This window comes from Salvelinus alpinus, chromosome 24 (assembly GCF_045679555.1).
Source record: "Salvelinus alpinus chromosome 24, SLU_Salpinus.1, whole genome shotgun sequence".
In the NCBI taxonomy this organism is placed as follows: Eukaryota; Metazoa; Chordata; class Actinopteri; order Salmoniformes; family Salmonidae; genus Salvelinus; species Salvelinus alpinus.
This window is the reverse complement of record NC_092109.1, coordinates 13,639,460-13,657,153: the sequence shown is the minus strand read 5'-3', so window position 1 is coordinate 13,657,153 and position 17,694 is coordinate 13,639,460. Positions and strand designations below refer to the sequence as shown.

Sequence of the window (17,694 nt, the reverse complement as noted above, 5' to 3'; positions counted from 1 at the left end):
TGCCATATGGACACATTTTATGATACACCCACTAAGCTATAATGGATACACCGAGAGAAACTGGCGGCAAAAGAGCTGAGCGCAGAACTCAGATTTAAAAAATAAATAATTTATTTCACCTTTATTTAACCAGGTTGAACAAGTTCTCATTTACAACTGCGACCTGGCCAAGATAAAGCAAAGCAGTGCGACAAAAACATCAACACAGAGTTACACATAAACAAACGTACAGACCAATAACACAATAGAAAAGAAAAATAGAAAAAATCTATGTACAATGTGTGCAAATGGAGAAAAGTAGGGAGGTAGGCAATAAATGGGCCATAGAGACAAAAATAATTACAATTTAGCATTAATACTGGAGTGATGTGCAGATGATGATGTGCAAGTAGAGATACTGGGGCACAAAAGAGCAAGAGGTTAAGTAATAATATGGGGTTGAGGTAGTTGGGTGTGCTATTTACAGATTGTCTGTGTACAGGTACAGTGATCGGTAAACTGATCTGACAGCTAATGCTTAAAGTTAGGGAGGGAGATATAAGAATCCAGCTTCAGAGATATTTGGGAAAAGACTAAACTGAATCGGGCAAAAATCAAAAATACTGATTATATAACCCTAGATAGCCTTGCTTGGTTACTGGTCTAACTTTAGCTTTGTCAAGCATATGGAATATGCAACAAGTCCTGGAAAGGGTGACTTTCTAGTTTCTGTGATGGCTCACCTAAAGAGGTCTGATTCAAGACTCACGGCTGCTAAGTCTTTCATTTCCGCCACCACTTGTGATGCGTGCAGCCGTTTGAAAAGTGGATCAACACAATCAGGGCCTAGATAAAACTACGCTCTCCCTCTCCCCTCTCTGAGAGGAAACATGACGCTGGTTTGAGTGATGCAGAAGAGCTTCCTACCCTGTGTTTGCTACCCTGTTCTACCCTGTGTTTGATCGGCCAACGTGTCAGATGTGCACTATCTTTTGGCCGCCAGGAGAACAGGGTGGGTTACTGCTCTTGTTGACGCTTGTCAGGTTTTACTCATGTTTTGCATGAACACACCAGCAGAAAAAGCAGCCCTCTGGGAGTATCAGTCTACTGTTCTCAGGTAGTGAAAACTGATCGTCATGGATCTGTAACATCACCAAGAGGAAGAGGATGTAACCACTCGAATGCAAATATGGGCCTACCTACACACTCTTAATACATGCCTACACACTCTTCAATCAACACACAGTGTGGGGGTTAAGCGCTCTGCTAATAACCAAGACCAGGGTAGACATATTTCAAGGAGAACCTGTGCTTATGCTATACTGTTGTTGCATAAAAACCTTTGCGATGTAGGCCGAGTTGTTTCAGAAAACCTAGTGTCGCAAGAGATTTAAAAAAGCTTTCAAGAGCCATACCACCTAATTGCGAACTGACCCCATCCCACGTTTTTGCATGATGTGTTTCTGTAGTAGACCATTCGATGGGTTTCTTTGAAATATAACACTGATTCTCCGTTAGAAATAAGGATGTCTATTTGTATGATCATTTGACTTGTTGGGAGCCAGTGGCATTGAAGGTAAATCACCAAATCAATGGTCACTGTGACTTGACGTGGATGGGAATCTCTGTAAGCCTCTGTATATAAACACCACAATGACTATTTATCGATTCACTATCTAAAGCCTATTGATTACTGTCACCTTGACTCTGTGTAGTGTCAAGCCCCACTGGTCGGCAGCAGGGGGTGATTTGTGTTTGGTAACAGTCGAATGTAGAGGTGTAATCTATGGACAATAGTCTGTTTGGTGGTTGACAGGTTAACTAGCACCTGCCTCATGTTCAACTGAAGTTAGCTGAAGTTAGCATGGTTACATTTGTTGAGTACATATACTCAACAAATGTACCATGCTACAGATCCGTGGGGCGACGCACAATTGGCATAGCGTCGTCCGGGTTAGGGAGGGTTTTGCCGGTAGGGAGGGTTTGGCCGGTAGGGATATCCTTGTCTCAGTATGTAAAAAAAAAAAAAATGTAATAAATGTATGCACTCTACTGTAAGTCGCTCTGGATAAGAGCGTCTGCTCTTGGCCGGTAGGGATATCCTTGTCTCAGTATGTAAAAATGTAATAAAATGTATGCTCTGGATAAGAGCGTCTGCTAAATGACTAAAATGTAAAAAAATGTACAGTACTGTAGCCTCTCAGGCCCTGTGAGAAAATGGTTACAGCAGACCATGTCTTGTCGTCCTTCTCCGTCCTTGCATGATTGTGAACTGTACTGTTTATAGCTGTGGCTCAAGAGGAACTCTTGATTTATAAGCCTCTGTATAGTTAGTGAGATGGTAGCCTATTAGTCAGTGGGTCGAAGGGCTGTTAACGGCTGTAATAGCGAGGCGATGACGCCAGCCCAAGTCAAAAAGGTCATATTGATGGAGATCAATCATTCAATGCACTCATCCACACTGGGTCACCCAACTTCTTTACTAGAGGTGTGGCGAGTAGTAGGACAAGTATCGTAACGGATATGGGCAATTTTCCTGATATACAATTTCTCCATCTACTCACTTTGCGTCATCATTTTACCCGATCACTTCTCACATGATTTGATCTGATCATTTAGATTGTTGTTGTTGCCTTCTCTTAGCACTATCATTAACCGTTTGCAGGGATTGGCTATTCATGTAAGGTATATCTTTAGATCAAGTGTCTGAGGACCATTGGATGATCGTCAAGCTATTAATGTCCATAATATCTAACAAGCGTTCTGACTGAGTGACAGCAAACTTGTCTGAGGACACAGACACAAACCTATATATGCATTCAGCAGCTGTATGTAGATATAGGGGAAACACATATGCTTTAGGGCTGTGATGGTCGTGTAACTTTGGATGACGGTGATTTGCCAGCCAAATGACCAAGCTTTCTATAATAACTGTTCAAATGGCACAAAACCCTGAAGTTTTGATGGTATAATTGGTGGACTGGCGGCCATTGTGAGTGTACCCATAGGAGCAAAGCAGGAAGTAAAAGGCGCTGTACCCATCAATATGTGCTGTGATTTGTTGATTCAACTCACCTGACATTACAAAAAATACATTCTATTGCATTAGCCACATCAGTTAACAGCATTGCCATGTATTTAGAGAGTTGGGCAAATGCAGTTTCTGCGTTATGAGGCAGTTGCATGACACTTCAACATTCTATGGCAGCCATGGGGAATGTATATTCTTTTAATACTAAAACTGAGTGTTTAGGGGTGTGTTCGTAAATTCAATCTGGAGTGCCAGAGTGCACTCTGGTCGTTTGTAAATTCAGGGTTGTCAGATTGGATGTTTCGTAAATGCACAGCGTTTCGCTCTCGGAGCGTTCAGAGAGCACACTGGACGCTCTCTCCGAGGAGTAGGGTTGACCCGAGCGTTCTGACCTCAACGGCAGTCAAGCGCCCAAGCTAACTGGCTAATGTTGGCCAGCTTGCTACCTACTTCCAGACACAAATGAGAGGAACACCTCACTCTAACCATTTTCTTCGCCCTAGCATTGCTGGTTAGGCTGTTTTCATGTTATTTAGAGCGTTAGTGACTGTAACTGTGCTGCTGGAAACAATTTAATAGTGTTTTTGCCAACATTTACTGACACCAGTCATATTCAACGGGTGTTAAACTTTCGTAAATTCATCAGTTAATTCTGCGCTCTGCCACACTCGGGCGAGAGAGTGCTCTGAAATTGGAGTAGACAACCAGAGTGAATTTACGAACACCCCGTAAGTATGTGGCTCTGGTTAACATAATTTAAATGAACATTCTACGTTATCATCGTTTGCTACAACACCTTGCTTGTTGCAACAAAGGTTCATCACAGTAGAGTCCATGTTATTGCAAAAACTACCTCAAATGCCCGGCCGTCCCGTCTTCAGACAGCTGTTTATAAAATATAAAATAAAAACGGTTATGACGGTTATTTTATTGTCATGAGTCTTCATCCGTAACCGTCGGTTACACGGTTATACAGTAATTGTGCTATCCCTAGTATGCTTGTACAGGGATACGCAGATTGCACATTGCGATAGAAAGATTGCATCAGTAACAAAGGTATTACATTGGGCGGCAGGTAGTGCGTTGGGCCAGTAACCGAAAGGTTGCTAGATCGAATCCCCGAGCTGACAAGGTAAAAATCTGTCGTTCTGCCCCTGAACAAGGCACTGTTCCCCGGTAGGGCGTCATTGTAAATAAGAATTTGTTCTTAACTGACTTGCCTAGTTAATTAATGGTTAAATATTTTTGTTATTTTTTTAAACATCTATTTAGTCTAACTTGCCTGGTTGACAGCTTGTCAAGAACTGGTCCAAACCTGTCATTTATTACTGACCAAACAGTTATTTTTCTGGTAACAGGCCTGATTCATGTATCTGAGGTCTGGACATAGGCTATTTCTATTATTGTGACCCATTCCAAGTGAAACAGCAGGCTCTCTTTTGGACCAAAACAGGATTATGTGGTATGCAACATTTCTCTGCCTTTCTCTCCCTGCCGCCCACGGAGTCTAATCCAGGCAGATGGTACTGTAGTCTACACTACAGAACTGTTACTGTTGTAACTGGGGCAGCAGCTGAAATTAGCCTGTCTGCCCGGGCCAGAGGTTCTCCATGTAGGCCTGTTCCAGAGTGCCCAGTTGGACTGGGACTGCTTGCCAGTCAGCCCCTCTCCAGAGCCCCACCAGCACTAATGAATGAGGCTGTACGGGAGATCAAACACTCTGGCAAAAGAGTAGACTCATGGCTCAGGCCTATATGAGGAAGGAAGACTCATGTAGGCCGGGTCACTGTGAAGCACTTCAAGAGAAGATTTATAAATAAATAACATTTGGATGGTTGGTTGGTTGAAGAGTTCCCGTGTCCTTTTCATAAATGTTGGTGTTTCAATAGCACATTTTAGACTCCTGGCTCTCTCTCTCCCTTTTTTAATCAACAAATACCTGCACTACATTGCTTGGATCAAGTGTAGAACAGAACATCAAACGCAGCCGGCTTCTCCAGAGATGAATGAATCCTCTTAAGCCACTGTTTAACTTCAAACAGGGAAGTGTAGCCTCGTTGTTGGCTAAGTGCTGGTCTGCTGAGAGAGAGTGATAGTGGGAGAGAAAGGTAGGAAGAAAGAGCAGAGAAAGGGCAACGAGGAAAAGCACGAGAGAGGGGGGAAAAAGCGGGAGATGAAAGAGTGCCAGAAAAGGACAATGGAGGCAGAGCGAGAAATGGAAGGAGAGGAGCGAAAAAGACCTACGCAACGAACATGTGGTAGAGGAAGAAATGGAGAAAAGGGCTGGTTGAGATCCAGGTTGAATGCTGGGGGTGCACTGTGCTGATGATTGCCTGTGCATAATAAGCTTCAGAACAGCAGCAGCTCCTCTGTGATGACAACATTAATCCCTACACACTTCTTCCCTATGCTCCCTTCCAGTGCATTTTCCATTGCAGGAGGGTGCCTGGCCTAGCCTCAACACTGTGCGATATTAACCAGATGTGGCGTTGTGGCTTTTTTAATTTTTATTTAATTTTATTTTTTTGACTGCCATGTTGTTGAGCTCTGTCCTATAGAGGGATCTCTTTCCCTGCAGCGATCGCTTTCCCTGCAGCTTCAATGTCTGGGCTTGAAACACATTAAATGTATTGGGGGAGGGTACGCCAAACAGTGGATGGAAGAAACGTGCCAAGATAAAGTGTGTGTGCAGGTGTGAATTGCCGACGTAATTGTTAGACGGCTTTTCAATTGCTTGAATCACATCCAGCAAGCAACACACAGCAGGAATGTGAAGTTAGAACTAGCCTATGTATGTCTTAGCCTGACTCTTTTGCTGAGTTACTTTTGTTTAGTGTAACCTAATCTGCATCCAATATTGAGGCCTCTTGTTTGAATGCATGAACATGGGTGATACACAAATGAACTGTGCTCTGTCACTGTATACACGGTTGATAAGGCCGAGGCTACATGCAATGGGAGACGACAGACTGAGCTAGTTGTGCTGCTTATCTGGAAGGAACTGGCAAAAACCAGGTGCCATGTTATTTATCTTGCATTTTATACTAGGCCCAAGACTTATCTGTATGTTGAATATTTACATATTTGAATCAATGCATGAATGTCCAAACTGAATGTGTCAACTGGCCAGCAATAGCGTGTAGTGGACAGGCTGGATACATTTCAGGTGAATTCGTTTGTGTCCGTTTTGCCTGATGGATTAGTGTGAGGGCTTTTTAGACACTTTGATATAGATTCCGACTGTGCAAACTGCAAGTGTCTTTCCTTACCCTGCTAAATGAACTTGAAGCAGTGAATCTGTTCCCACTGGAAGTCTGCTTTTCTGTGTCCCCGGATTTGGTTTCTGCTGATGCTTGCGTTTGCTTGCTTGCTTGCTTGCTAGTGTGTGTGTGTGGTGTGGGGGGAGCTATGCCGTGGACTTTACGGAAGTATGTGTCCAAGCCAGACTCCCAACAGAGGTCAGGTGTAGGTCAGTGTGTGTTATTTTCCCATATAGTCTAATTGACAAGAGAAATGTGTCACGACAGAATATGGTGGTGATGCCATTCGTTAGGCTGTACATTTCCCTACTTTGTCTTTTTTTAGCAGTGCCTACATGGATATTGTCTAGGCCTTCCCTTGTCTCTGTTCCTACTGCTCTGAATAGTGTCGAAGTTTCATATCATCCATAAACCACTCTGGGCTGCTTCTATGTAAACTTGGTGGTCATGTTGCTTGACCTCAGAGGTCGTTTTATCACTAGTTTTATGTTGACAGACCGAAGGCCTGCCCTTTGACAAACAAGGAAGTGAATCCCTGTGATGATTGTTCTTCCTTTTTGACTCATGGCCAACCAGGAAATAATGATCCCTCCCCTTAATACAGCGTTTCCCAAACTAAGCGTCGCAACCCCATGTGGGGTCACCTGATTAGCAAATAGGATCGTACAAAAAAATACAGGGTTACGTTAGTAACCTCTGGTAGCCGCTAAATGTGGTTGTAATAACCAGAGTTTCTGGTTTCTTCCTACAAATGTGACTATCTTTTGAATGGTTTAAGCTACAAAATATTATGAACCCATCACTGAAAGATGAGGCTCTCAGGAACAAGTATTTGTCTTCTGTTTCCCTCAAGCCGTGCAAGACTCATTAGGACAGAGTGGACAGACCAGACACTAAATCAGACTGGGGGAAAAAACAACATCAATCATTATAATTTTTTTGCACAGAATATAATACAACATTATTGCTTGCTGATCTTCTTTCCAATAGGTTTTCGGATGCATTTCAGTCACATCAAACCATACTTCCTTCAGATTGAAGTACTGCCAGACTGATTTGTAATAGACTGTCATAGCCCCAATTATTATATTTTTTACATTGGCCTTTTGATTACATCAATTATTTTACATGGTGGGGTGCAAACCATTTAAAAAATATATATATATCAAAATGGGGTTACGGCCCAAAGTTTGGGAACCCCTGCACAACTAGTTCAGGTAGCATATAGCCTACCCACACCAGTCACTGAACATAGTGAGAGAGTTGTCATCAAACCCATGTCGGCAGAGAGGGAAAGCAAAAACAGGAAGAAAAAGTTAGACTGCAAGAAATAAAGAAAAAGAGACCGAGACCGAGAATGTGTTCCCTAGTGTTATGGCTGTTGTCATTCATGCTTTCCTCCTCTAGCTAATCTTCTCTGCCTTTCCTTGACCTCTGCCTTAACTGAACTGCCTACTCTCCTCTCTGCTGCTCAGTATCTTGCTCTACTCCTCTCCACATCTTTACTGGTGCGCCTCTACAAATCAGGACTCCGGCCCGAAGCTCATGTTTTCAATCTTTACTACTTGCTCACGGTAGAGGTTCTAAACACAGAACTAGGGTCAGATTACACAGCCTCCAATAGTTTAAATAGTTTAATAGTTTGAACTTTTTTAGATTAATACCCAAATGAAAAATGTACTGTCCTGCTGTGACCCAAATTGTCCTCCAACAACTCACATTAAGAAGGAATTAGTGTGATTTATAGATGCATTCTCATTACTCGCAACCCACCTATCACATGCCCAGGGCCCACTTTGGGTCCCGACCCATTGCTAAGGAAAACCTGCCTTGACGATTAGGCAGATTAATATAAATATCTGACTTACCAGTTATTACTGGTTAAGGGGCTCTGCTACTCTTTTGCATGTTACAGTCAGACAGGAGACATCTGAAGATCTGTTCTGCCTTCACTTCCTGTTAGTGGTAGCAGCATACGTTTTTTTCCCCACACCAAGTTGTTGACATCAGTCTCAGGCCTCAGCACTTGTCACTGTACTGTACATGACAGAGCGAGACGGAATGATGTTCCATTAACCCTCGTGATTTGGACAACCCACTTCTCACTTTTATTAATGGCAATAGCACCCTATTCCCTATTACTGGGCTCTTTTTAATTGCGTAACTTTTTCTAACCTCCTAGGCTTTCCAGAAGCCTGACTCCTCACACTAAATTCTGCTGCTCTGTGTTTCGCTACATACTTTAGTCTGAGACTGCCATCTTTTAGTCGTTTGTGGTGACGAGGGGTGGTCTCTAACCAATCAGTGTCAAGCTTTACCCTCGTGTGTTTGGCCTCAGGCCCAACCCATCGGTTTCTGGACCAATCAGACGGCCCTGAATGTATTTGCATTTGGTGGGTCGGGTCGGACATGTGCTCGGATACAGACTCATTGCAGAGAAGGAACTAACGTCTGTGGGCGTGGCATAGCGTTTGGCCAGAGCAAGGAGTCTGGGTAGCCAGGCAAGCTTTCAAACTTGATCCTTGGTTCTTAGCGAACTGCTTCTAAAGCTCTGGGTTATTACCTAGCCTAATCCCTCATTTCCTGTAACGTCACTCTCTCCCTGTAACATCACAGGGATTTCCTCGATCTCTCACACAAGTTCACAGAAAAGGTAGCTGAATCATGTTCTGTCCACCCCAAAGCATTAGCCGAGGTATGGTTGTTTGTTTTATCCAAAGCACCTTGCACATGTATTGAGTTCAGTACGACCCATGTAGGAATCCAACGCACGGCAACTGTTGCAAAACACCATGCTGTAATCAACTGATTAATTTGGAACCACTGGACTTGGCCTAGATTTCGATCCTCGCTACGCAGAGAGATTCAGACTCTAGTTAGAACAGGGATTCCCTCCTTGAAAAGGGAAAATAGTCCCCCTGTCTGTACATTCCAGCCATTTTCCCCTGAGTACAGTGTTCGTTGTGGTCTAATGGCCCCTTTCACTCCTGTGGCACAGCAGGGCTAGCACATGATTACAGAGCTGTGCAAACACAGGCCACAGGCTGTAGCTACATGGAGACAATTACAGGACTTAACCCGCCTCATTCACACAGCAATGCTTATCATAGGATTCGTTTGGGCTACTTGACTTACCGTCGTCACCCAAATGATAAAGGAATGATAAACCTCATGCTTATCCGTATTGAGAGACGCTGAGTCCATGGGAAGTCACGATGCAACCTGACGCCCATACAAACCGTGTCATGCAAATGCACCCTGGGATATTAAGAATACAGACCGTATCACAGCTGCTTTTCAAATGCAGCACATTCCCGAAGGCCGGAGTTTGGAATGAGAAGGCAAGGAATAATGGCTTGGATAATGAATGCATTTCAGTGGATACAGAGGGATAAATGAAGTATATCTCTCTGTCTGCACCGCTTTGATGGCCGTAAACAAAGAGCCCTTTTTAAAGCTTTGAGTGTTATTTGTTATCTTTTCAGTGTAATGGCCTGATTGGGGGAGATGTCTCAATGTAGGTGTGTTGACAGTCAACAGTAAAATCCTTGTTTATAAAGCCATTGATGGGAGAAGAGTTGTGTGTTTGGTGCCATGTTTTGGTGTCTCACATGGAGCGGTTCATTCGATTTGGTCGTTAAATATTCACTGTGTTGCTCCAACAGATGCTAGGCTATTTACTGTAGCGCTTTGTGTTGTCGACGATCAGGCAAAACGACGCCAGTGTCAGTGCTTCATCAAGCGTTTGAAAAGTAGCCTGTGTGATTTCAAACTAGACATTGGGGGATATATAAGCCATTCTCTGGTCTTCTACTCTGCAAGATTCTTGTGTGATGTTGTAAACGTTGGCTCGATCTAAATGTGTCTGACCTAACTACTAAGACTGGGGGAACTATGTCTCTCTCACTCTCTCTCTCACACACACTTCTGAACTGCATCTCGCTCTCACTCACCTACAAGGCATCATCACAGGGGAAGCTGCTTTCAAATTTCGATCCATCCCGGGGTAGTCGAGTCTCGCCTTAGCTCTGACAAGGTGGAGCAACAGTACAGGGTTCTGGGATGTTTTGATTGGTGGGGAAGTGACTCCTTTGTCTGGTTTACAGATCTTATTCAGTCTTGCCAACATGCAGAGATCCACACACACACACACACACACACACACACACACACACACACACACCTCTCTCCCTTGTGTAGGAGTGGATCATCAGATAAGAGCTCCTCAGGTAATCAGTGACGCCTGAGGCAAGGTGGGCCCCTCTCTCCCACGCTGCTGGTAACTCTTCCACATTATAATTCTACCCAGATGATTAGGATGTCACTGCCTGTCTGTATTCCGCACTGAGCTCTTGACCACTCCCACTCATATCCCTGACTGGTGGCACTCATACACTGACAGCAGTCTGCCCTCCTGCGCTGGAATTCAAAACAAGCCAGCCAGGCAAGGTCTGAGACTGTCATATCATGTGTAGGCAGTCGTAATATCTAAGCTGGGAGGATGTTGGGAGGTCAGGTCCCAGGGAGTACACAGTGACCTCAGGCGAGGTGCTGGTCCCTCTGCTTGAAATGTCACTTTCTCTCTTGACCCTCGTTTGTTTGGTCATCTCGGGGTTATTAATGTCTGCTTGCTCTGTGACTCTAGGCTACCTGAATGTGACTCATATATTAGTGTTTTGGAGGTCTACACTAAAAATACAGAAAATGTGGGACAGGGATCAACTTTCTTTTTCTTGAGCATATGGTCAGGGGCCGGACCTTAATTACAAATCATTTGTAGACTGCAAATTGACTACAAGAAGCCCAAACAGATATATTTGACTAAAACATAATCATTTCAAACCTTTGTACAATCACATATATGACTCTGTGTCGGGAATACTTTGCAACAGATATCCAAAATGTAAATCACTTGATGTTGATTTGCTGGTGTAAAAACTCCAGTCTTTTATGTCCAACGATAATAATAAAAAATACTGAGAGAACTGGGCCAGATGGGGAACCCTGCTGTAATGCATGCTGTACGTTTTTAACTGAAGAAGAGCCATAGCCAGGACAAACGTTCTGGCATTCAAGCCATCGGCAGTGTTCTGGTAGTCCATTTTGTCTCATGTTGACGTACTGTCTGCCTCTATAGCTGCTGGTGAAAGATGTTTCTCCTTCACTGCTCTCACACAACTTCCCCTGAAAATGGACTCAAGTACTAGTTTCCCGAAAGCCCTTTATGTTATGATGACCTTGCTGTTGAAAGCAGCTGAGGTCCTTGTTTATGGGAGTCTCACTTGAGCCCGTAGGTGTTTGTTTCTGTACGAACCCCGCTCATCGCTTGGCGTTTTAACTTCATCTCATGTTTAATTAAAGACTTCCTGGCAGGAGGGCTTTTTTAAACAGGCTGTTATTTATATCCAATATAGCACAAGAGCACAGCACCACGCTTTGCTCTCTCTTTCTGCCCAGGCCTGGGTCTCAAAGACAGAGGGAAGCCGGTGAGAGAGAAAAGAGTGACAGAGAAAGGATGGTGGCGTAAGGGAGTGAGAGATGGGTGTGCTCGCGTGTGTGTCACGCCCCAATGTTGGTGCCAACTGTTGGTGGAGTAGCTAGGCCTCTTAGTGCCAGTGAAGGGACATCTTAACGCTACAGCATACAATGACATTCTAGACAATTCTGTGCTTCCAAATTTGTGGCGACCGTTTGGGGAAGGCCTTTTCCTGTTTCAGCATGACAATGCCCCCGTGCACAAAGCGAGGTCCATAAAGAAATGGTTTGAGATCGGTGTAGAAGAAGCTGACTGGCCTACACAGAGCTTTGACCTCAACCCCATTGAAACACCTTTGGATGAATTGGAACGTCGACTGCGAGCCAGGCCTAATCGCCTAACATCAGTGCCTGTCCTCACTAATGCTCTTGTGGCTGAATGTAAGCAAGTCCCCGCAGAAATGTTCCCACATCTAGTGGAAAGCCTTCCCGTGAAGAGTGGAGGCTGTTATAGCAGCAAGCAGGTGTCAAAATACTTTGGGCATGTAGTATATGTGTAAAAAAACAAAAATATTTCCTGATCTTTCTAATATCTCCTAGATATAGGACAGACGCTTCAAAACCTTGTTTCTTATGATGCATGTTTTTTCCATGTTTGAATGTGCTATTCAATGTATTTCTCTGGCTGTAGTAATAAAGGCCAAATTCTATTTGATCAAATAATTGTATATAATATTTTGATACCTAAAAGGGTCCTAAAATGTAAAATCAAATAGCAAAATGATTCATAGTATGACCATCTTAAAACAATTCCATATGTCAGCTTACAGTGCCTTGAAAAAGTATTCACCCCCCTTTGTGTTTTTCCTATTGCATTACAACCTGTAATTTAAATTGATTTTTATTTGGACTTCATGTAATGGACATATACAAAATAGTCCAAATTGGTGAAGTGGGAAAAAAATGAGAAAAAAAATATTTCAAAAAATGAAAAAACGTGAAAGTGGTGTGTGCATATGTATTCACCCCCTTTGCTATGAAGCCTCTAAATAAGATCTGGTGCAACCAATTACCTTCGGAAGTCACATAATTAGTTAAATATTAATCCACCTGTATGCAATCTAAGTGTCACATGATCTGTCACATGATCTCAGTGTATATATACACACCTGTTCTGAAAGGCCCCAGAGTCTGAAACACCACTAAGCAAGCGGCACCACCAAGCAAGTGGCACCATGAAGAACAAGGAGCTCTCCAAACAGGTCAAGGACAAAGTTGTGGAGAAGTACAGATCAGCGTTGGGTTATAAAAAATATCCCAAACTTTGAACATCCCAAAGAGCTCCATTATTAAAAAATGGAAAGAATATGACAAACCTGCCAAGAGAGGGCCGCCCACCAAAACTGACGGACCAGGCAAGGAGGGCATTAATCAGAGAGGCAACAAAAAGACCAAAGATAACCCTGAGGAGCTGCAAAGCTCGACAGCGGAGATTGGAGTATCTGCCCATAGGACCACTTGAAGCCGTACACTCCGCAGAGCTGGGCTTTACGGAAGAGTGGCCAGAAAAAAGCCATTGCTTAAAGAAAAAAATAAGCAAACATGTTTGGTGTTAGCCAAAAGGCATGTGGGAGACACCCCAAACATATGGAAGAAGGTACTCTGGTCAGATGAGACTAAAATGTAGCTTTTTGGCCATCAAGGAAAATGCCAATTCTGGTACAAACCCAACACCTCTCATCACTCCGAGAACACCATCCCCACAGTGAAGCATGGTGGTGGCAGCATCATGCTGTGGGGATGTTTTTCATAGGCAGGGACTGGGAAACTGGTCAGAATTGAAGGAATGATGGATGGCACTAAATACAGGGAAATTCTTGAGGGAAAACCTGTTTCAGTCTTCCAGAGATTTGGGACTGGGACAGAGGTTCCCCTTCCAACAGGACAATGACCCTAAGCATACTGCTAAAGTAACACTCGAGTGGTTTAGGCGGAAACATTTAAATGTCTTGGAATGACCTAGTCAAAGCCCAGACCTCAATCCTATTGAGAGTCTATGGTATGACTTAAAGATTGCTGTACTTCAGCGGAACCCATCCAACTTGAAGGAGCTGGAGCAGTTTTGCCTTGAAGAATGGGCAAAGATCCCAGTGGCTAGATGTGCCAAGCTTATAGAGACATACCCCAAAAGACTTGCAGCTGTAATTGCTGCGGAATATATTTTGCAACTTCAAAGTGGTAGGCATATTGTGTAAATCAAATGATACAAACCATCAAAAAAAGAATTTTAATTCCATATTGTTAGGCAATAAAATAGGAAAAATGCCAAGGGGGTTGAATACTTTTGCAAGCCGCTGTATCACCCCCCCTAAAGAATTATTTACTCAAAATGTAGAAATGCTACTAGTAAACCAGTTTAATTTATAAGCAATGGCAAAATCTCAAACTCTAAGATGTGTTGGTTTGGAGTAGGCTAGGCCAGGGGTCGGCAACAGCCAGGCCTCAACGTTTTAAGTGAAAATGTAATTGTTTTTATTTTAGTTTTAGGTCAGAAAGGTCTGTAACATGACCAGGAATTCAGCATTTTTTTGTTGTTGAGGAAATATTCCCAAATATTCCCATGACTAAAAAAAGAGAGATGATGTGATCATGTCTCAATGTAATTAATATATTGTATTTCAAAAATATAATCTATTTTTCGGCTTAGTGGTGATCAATTTGCAGTGTACAAATTATTATAATTATATTCAGGCCCCCCGACCGTGGCTAGTTGCCTACCCCTGGGCTAGGCTATGTCAAGTCCAGTGAAAATGTTATGTTTTTAGTTGTGTATCTGAACAACCAGTAATTGAAACAACAAATAGCATCCCACAAGCATTTTAGGCTTCATCCCCTTTTCACGCTAACATGTGAGTACTTGAGTACTCAATTATTGAGAGTACTGGAATACAGATTTTTTTTCAAATACCCATCCCTAGTACACACCCGTTTTTCTTTTGAAACTGGCATTTGTTACTGGTATTTTGTGATTGAGAACAAAAGTGAAACCGTTCTAAAGGTTGAGCTCCCATGCTGCATGCTTAGCCTAGTTTTGCTCACCGGAGCTCGCGCTCTCGTCGTTGTCTGCTCGTCTCACATAGGAAGTGGTCACAGATTCACACTCCCAAGTGGCTTTGCTCAACTTTATGTCAGTGTTTCTTAATCCTGCTCCTGGGGACCCAAAGCGATGTATATTTTTGTTTTTGCCCTAGCGTTGCACACCTGATTCCACCCAGACCCAGGTCCAAAGGCTTGATGAGTTGATCATTTGAATCCGCAAAACACCAGTCTCAACGTCAACAGTGAAGAGGTGACTCTGGGATGCTGGCCTTCTAGGCAGAGTTGCAAAGAAAAAGCCATATCTCAGACTGGCCAATAAAAATAAAAGATTAAGATGGGCAAAAGAACACAGGCACTGGACAGAGGAACTCTGCCTAGAAGGCCAGCATTCCGGAGTCACCTCTTCACTTTTGATGTTGAGACTGGTGTTTTGCGGGTACTATTTAATGAAGCTGCCAGTTGAGGACTTGTGAGGCGTCTGTTTCTCAAACTAGACACTGTAATGTACTTGTCCTCTTGCTCAGTTGTGCACTCACTCCCACTCCTGTTTTTATTCTGGTTAGAGCCAGTTTGCGCTGTTCTGTGAAGGGAGTAGTACACAGCGTTGTATGAGATCTTCAGTTTTTTGGCAATTTCTCACATGGAGTAGCCTTCATTTCTCAGAACAAGAATAGACTGACGAGTTTCAGAAAAATAATTTTTTTTCCTGGCCATTTTGAGCCTGTAATCAAACCCACAAATGCTGATGCTCCAGATACCCAACTAGTCTAAAGAAGGCCGGTTTTATTGCTTCTTTAATCAGAACAACAGTTTTCAGCTGTGCTAACATAATTGCAAAACACAGCGTGCCATTGGAACACAGGAGTGATGGTTGCTGATAATGGGCCTCTGTACGCCTATGTAGATATTCCATTAAAAATCAGCCGTTTCCAGCTACAGTAGTCATTTACCACATTAACAATGTCTACACTGTATTTCTGATTCATTTCATGTTATTTTAATGGACAAAAAATGACCTTTTCTTTCAAAAACAAGGACATTTCTAACTGACCCCAAACTTTTGAACGGTAGTGTACACCCCTTTTTGGTCCCCAGGACCACAATTAAGAAACACTGGTCTTGTGGTCACCAAGGTGTGTCCTAGTTGGTGGCCGCCTCATGATTTTTGTATTTACTTGTTTGTCGTTTACTTGTTTGTTTTTAATGTCGTTTTAATGCTCTTTTAAAAGCTGCATTTCATATTGCATTGCTCTAACAAATGAAGGGCTCAGTTTGTGTTGTGCAGAAGGAGTAGGCTATCTGTGCAGTTTAGACTCCACTTTGACATTTAGATCTGTGGATGATATCCAGTGTGATATAACGTGCTCTCTTATCTCATATTTTTGTCTGTGGCTTTGGCCTTTGGACATGGTGTGATTGGCCAATGCTCTCATGTTTCTGCCATTTAGAAAGCAAGCATACACACACACACACACACACACACATTTTCTTTACTAAGTGAGCATAACAAGACCATGTGTTTACCATGGTCTTGTTATTTTGCCTCTAACTTGGTTTAGGACTGACGCCAGTGTTTCCCCAAATGTCAGTCAAAAGGACCCACTGGGTAGTGGGCAAATCCTCCTGTGTTGCTAATAAAGATGTGGCTTGGACTAGCCAGTTTGAGTGGCTTCAGGTGGTGGTGGATGAGGTGAATTCTCTCCATTGCAATGTGAAGTGCTTTGAGCATTGGAATTCAATCTGTATTTGTGGGCATTCTAAGCCTACAAAAAAGCCTGACAGGCTGTCAATCAAACATGCAGTGTTTATGTTTGATTGGCCGATCCTGTGCCTGTGTATTACCAGTCTCAGGGGCTGCTATGACATCCTGGCGACCCCAGAGCTTTGAGGGACTGAACCAATAAGGTGAAAGCTATAAGGCTGCATTCCTCTGCCCGGGGCCATGCATGTCTAAAGCAGCGTTACCGTACTGGGAGTTATTGAACAGAATAATTATGATAGGCATCTCAAAGGGAATTGAAATGAAGACGTACCCAGGTCAATTTGCTGCTCAATTTAGGCAGTATTGAAAATCTTATCTTCTACTAGGAATTGCCAGCGACCGCGAGAAAATTATATCCTGATATTTCAGTGTCGATTCGATACGTATTGCGACTCTCACGATTCTATATGTATTCGATACTGTGAATTATTATAGATTTTTTTTATATACAAGATTCGATGTCACAAGCATATTTCTCACCATATGTCTGCTGCAGAGGGACGAGAGAGTCATGGAAATAAATCAGTCATGGAAATAAAAGTGCCTTGTTTTGGTGCAGCAATCTAGCTCAGACATTTTGCGATATTGTCAAAACAATACGATATATTGTCAAAAATATCCCAATATGGAACTGTGTAGATTTCCCCCATCATTATTATCTTGTAAGGTAGGCTACGTAGTGTTATATGAGGATGGCTGTTAATTGGGCCATATGGAATGGCATAATCAAGGATGGCCCATAGTGATGTGTGCTGCAACATTAGCCTGTGGATTCTGCTTTCATAATGATCAGTCCTGCAGTAGCCGGCCGACTACATCCTCAGTTAAAACCGAGTGTTCCAAGACCTTTCTGATACTGAAGGAAGGACCGTTGCCAGATTCTAGCAATAGAGACCGAGGGGGAGGAGAAGGGAGGAAGGGGAGAGAGCGAACGAGAGATACATGTTGTGCCAGTGAGTGACAGAACCAAGACATGGTGTTAGTGAAAACATTCCAACGGAGAACTCAATCATAAAGAGATATGCTCATGTATCAAGTGTCTGTGTGTGTGAGGGAGAGATAATCTAGTATTCTAGCTAGCCCGGCGT

At 43.1% G+C, this 17,694-nt stretch overlaps 1 protein-coding gene across 6 annotated transcripts in view; it reads left to right on the top strand.

Annotated features, from left to right (window-relative positions):
- The window catches only part of LOC139552199 (erbin-like), a 117,361-nt gene that overhangs the window by 30,368 nt on the left and 69,299 nt on the right, over positions 1 to 17,694 (top strand). The gene's annotated exons all lie outside the window — the stretch shown is intronic.